The sequence below is a fragment of the Triticum urartu genome, chromosome 4A, assembly GCF_056163025.1.
Source record: "Triticum urartu cultivar PI428250 chromosome 4A, HENAU_Tu73, whole genome shotgun sequence".
In the NCBI taxonomy this organism is placed as follows: domain Eukaryota; kingdom Viridiplantae; phylum Streptophyta; class Magnoliopsida; order Poales; family Poaceae; genus Triticum; species Triticum urartu.
In genome coordinates, this window is record NC_141876.1 from 93249875 (window position 1) to 93254560 (window position 4686).

The following is a 4686-nucleotide window of genomic DNA, read 5'->3' on the forward strand; positions in this document are numbered from 1 at the left end:
CGGAGCCCTTTGTCCAGGGCCAACGCGCCGCACTAGTCGGACCCCTCACCATGTGAGAGGAGGAGACCCGCCGCCGACGCGAGCCGAGTGGGGGTTTTCGTCTGCGCCGGCCACCTTTTATGCCGTCACGCCCTCCTGCTACGCGGCGCCCACACCTCCCACCACCACCGCCCACCAGGCCGTCGGGCTGAGCCTATGCCTCATTTTCTTTGAAAAATGTAATGCTATCATCTGCAAATAATAAATGATTAACACATGGTGTCGTAGGTACCACTTTTATACATGCTACATCATTTTTGTCCCCCGGCCCTTTTATCAAGCGTGAAAGTTCTTCGGCCGCTAGCAAATACAAGTAGAGTGAGATAGAGTCACCTTGTCGGATACCTCTAGTTGGTTTAAATACTTCTAGCTTGTCTCCATTAAAGATAACTGAGAAGGACACCGAGACAACACACCTCATTACCCTTTCAAACCAACTAGCATTAAAACCAAGCTTGAGCATAACCTCCATCTGATACTAGGTCTTCATCATATCGAGCTTTAGAGCACAACAAATATTCTTCTTTCCCCTTCCAATTTTCATGTAATGTAGGCATTCATATGTCGTGATCACATTGTTGTAGCGAGTCTACCTGGCACGAAATCAGTTTTTCGACAAAAATAATCTCCGATAGAATAAGCTTCAGACAATTACTCTGATAGAATAAGTTTCAGCCGATTAGCAAGTACCTTCGAGACAATTTTATATATCACATCCCACAAGCTTATTGGTCGAAACTGAGACAAAAGTGTCAATTTTGCTACCTTAGGGATAATAATGATGAATGTTCTGTTTAACTATTCCATGGAGTCCTCTCCATTGAGAATCCGCAAAACCATACCAGTCACCTCTTCGCGACAAAGATTTCGTTTCTTCTGAAGAAAATGTGCAGGCAGTCAATCCGGCCACGGGCTTTTGTTGGAAATATCTAAAATAAAACATCTTTTACCTCCTGCTCATAAAACGGGGCGTTGAGCTGCTGATTCATCTCCGGGGAGACTTTCCAAGGTATGTGTGAAAGAACTTCAATTGCGATTCGGCAGATCAGCATTGATGTTGCACTCCCTTCGTCTACTCGATCATCGTCGTGGAGAGCTCCCGAGGATCGCATGGGTTTGACCCTTCCACTGGGCACGGCTGATGAGCACCGACGTCCGATTGCTCGTAGCCAACACCAACTGGTTGAGCAAAGAATGAAAAATCTGCGATGTTTGGCTTGTAGCTTTAGGCTAGTTTTGATTCGGTTGGTTTTGTAATAATTTGAACATGGCCTTAGTCCGTTCGGCTACTCTGGGTTCAACCCGAGCACTAGAATTGTTGTTGGCTTCGTTTTATAATGAAACGGGGCAGGAGGGAAACCCCTCTTAAAAAAAAAAGAATGCCACTTTGAATCTGAATTAGTCCATTTTAGATGAATTTTGGACCGATCGAATGGCCCAGATAAGACAAGATTTGCATCCACAGTTGATCATGATGACTTGCACCAGTCGTGCTTCAACTACTCAACAGAAAATAAAAGATTTTGATAGGAGTAGCTCTGCAAGAAGCCAACAGCAGTTGATTTATGATGGCGGCTTCATACATTTCGTGAAGTCATGCATTCTTGCTTTTGAGCAGCACATCAGACATCAGTGAGCCTCGCTAGCGATGAAAATCTACCACGGTCTGAAAACATATTATGCAAAAACAATAATCAAAACTAACATTCAAACTCAGCATTTACAGTTTGATTTGCTATATAGAAGTACTAACGCCAAGGCTTTACAAAAATAAGCTCCACATGTGAGCTTCAGACATGCCAGAAAATAATAGACTAATTCTGGAAAGAATATCTGAAACAAAATAACAGTAAAATACGAGATCAAACTGTTTTCTTAAAAAAAAAATCTGAAGCAAGGTAACAGGGTAATACTAGATCAATAGGTTTCTGAGCACATTTAGCAATTCCACTAGTGCTTGGTTGTGCTCCTTATAACAAGTTAATTCTCATAACAAAATCATGTTCTCTGTTTTCCAATGCCATATCACTCAGTTTAAAGTAGCACATACAGAACAGTGTATAGCAAGCTATATACATTGATCTAACTATCAAACATTACTTGCATTATGATTAATTGTCCACAGACCATAACGAACTAATCAAGCAAACATACTGAGGCTGTAAAGAAAAAACGCAGGGCAACAGACAAGAAGCAAAGGCATACCTGGAGTGTAGAAGCCCATGTAGGGTAAGACGCTGAAGTACTTCCCAGACTCCGCGACCTTCTTAACCAGCCCAGAATTTAGCTTGATTGTGAACAAGCCAACATCTGCTCACGAATATGACACCCACACCCTCTGCACATCCGACAACGACTGGTTCCTCATCAGGATTGGCTACAGGTATAACTTTCTCCAGCTTGATGGCCCTGCAGCGCATCCATTCTGCATCTCCTTCTGCATTCACCTTCCTTGAGAACAGACAAAGGCTGGAATTCTCAAGGCAGGGAAACCCCAGTGAACCGTCCTCCATCGCCATGAGGGCAACGTCGTCGTACACATTCGGGTCCGGTGGATCAACCATGGATATGCAATTCTTGGCCCAGTCATATTTGATGATTGCGTTACCCTCACGAAGCGTGAAGTAGGTTTCATCTCCAATAACGACACCCCGCCTAGGCTCGACATAGGGGATATAGTAGAATGATCCATCAGCAGCAAGAACATCTCGCCTGTGCCGAACATAGGATTCACAGCCGTCGTCGAGTGTCACTGGCGTGCTCCACGCAGCTGTCCCTGATGAGTACACTGCCGCCTTGACTAGCTCGTCGTAGTCGTCGGTGGCCACAAAGACAACCCGGAAGGGGCCGCCGTGGCAGTCAAGGTGGCCGCAGCCGGCCACAGGGCAGAACACGGCGGCGGTGTAGATCAGCCACGGGATGCCGGGCTCCGGGAGGCTCTGCTGGTCGCCGGTGACGGGGTCCCAGACGGTGAAATGCCAACCCCTGCCCCTGACCCACACGTGGAGGAGGACGCGGCCATGCCGGCAGTCAAGCGCCCGCGAGCGGTCGCAGTCGGGGTAGGGAGAGAGGGGCGCCGATGTGGTGGGGGCGAGCCGGGGCGCGGGGTCTCCTTGGATGACCTGGAGCCTGTGGAGGAGGCCCAGAAGCGGAGGGGTGCCGTGGAAGGTGCGGTACCGGCGGCGGAAGCCGGGGTCGCGGAGAACGCGGAGCCAGGGCTTGCAGACGAGCGCGGCGCGGAAGAGGTGCTCGGGCTCGTCCGGCGGCAGGCGGAGGAGGATCTCGGCGGTGACGTCGTCGATCAGCGGCGCCATCGGTGGTCGGCGGCGGGTGCGAGGGTTTGGTGGGGTTTCGGGTTGGTGCGCGACGGAGGGAGACCGGCGCACCACACGGCCTCTCCTAGTCGGTTGGGTTCAACCAGATTGAGCTGTGCTGGGTCACGCTGCCTCGCTCCCCCAACCCTTCTAATCTCTCCACTACTATTAAACAATCAAACAAAAAATTTCTTACGTGCACCCAACAATTAGTCCCACAAAACGCACAAATCAATCATCACCACACAATCAGTCCTACGTGTCTCAATCTAACAGCCATCGTTTATCTGGTAGATTTATGGTGTGGACTTGGCAAATTCCAATGACTCACCGTACTCCACCTCCACCATCCACCCACGAGAAGAGAAATGTGCAACAACCGACCTTGCGTCCATCCCCTACAATCACGCAGTTCTCATCGCAAACTAAGGAAACTAGAACGAAATCAGCTCCCCTCGCCCTTAACCTCGACGCCGCTCACCAACAGCGCGACCTCGCACGATCACCATCGCCATCGCGAGCAGCGTGGCATCCGTCCGCGAGATCACCACAGCAGGGAGGCGATGCGACAGAACACCCAGGACCCTGCCATATCAGCGTGTCACCCGTCCGCGGGATCGCCAGTGCCAGGAGCCTGTTGACTCCCGATCCAGTCTTCCCAAAATTGTCATTGCCAGCCCGCCGCCTGCCGCCGCTCCTCTGCTGGCTCGAGTGAACGGAGCCAATTGGTGGAACGAAGAGATGGGCGGCGGCGGGTGAGGCGACGGTGTGGGCGTCATACAAGGGGTCCCGGGTCATCTCCGCCACCACGCAAAATTTTTCTTACGTGCACCCAACAATTAGTCCCACAAAACGCACAAACCAATCATCACCACACAATCAGTCCTACGTGTCTCAATCTAACAGCCATCGTTTATCTGGTAGATTTATGGTGTGGACTGTTGGGTTTCGTAGTAATTTCAAAAAATTTCCTACGCTCACGCAAGATCATGTGATGCATAGCAATGAGAGGGGAGAGTGCTGTCTACGTACCCACGCAGACCGACTGCGGAAGCGTTGACGTAACGTAGAGGAAGTAGTCGTACGCCTTCCCGATCCGACCGATCAAGCACCGAAACTACGGCACCTCCGAGTTCGAGCACACGTTCAGCTCGATGACGATCCCCGGATTCCGATCCAGCAAAGTGTCGGGGATGAGTTCCGTCAGCACGACGGCGTGGTGACGATCTTGATGTACTACAGCAGCAGGGCTTCGCCTAAACTCCGCTACAGTATTATCGAGGAATATGGTGGCTGGGGGCACCGCACACGGCTAAGGAATAGATCACGTGGA

The 4686-nt window shown here is 50.2% G+C and overlaps 1 pseudogene across 1 annotated transcript; it reads right to left on the reverse strand.

Annotated features, from left to right (window-relative positions):
• Window positions 1-606: 606 nt before the first annotated feature.
• On the reverse strand, window positions 607-3480 carry LOC125554619 (uncharacterized; annotated as a pseudogene). The gene is made up of 2 exons (XR_015600429.1): window positions 2245-3480; window positions 607-1705 (listed from the first exon to the last, which is right to left on the reverse strand). The product of XR_015600429.1 is annotated as an uncharacterized LOC125554619 (transcript).
• Between the last annotated feature and the right edge of the window lie 1206 nt (window positions 3481-4686).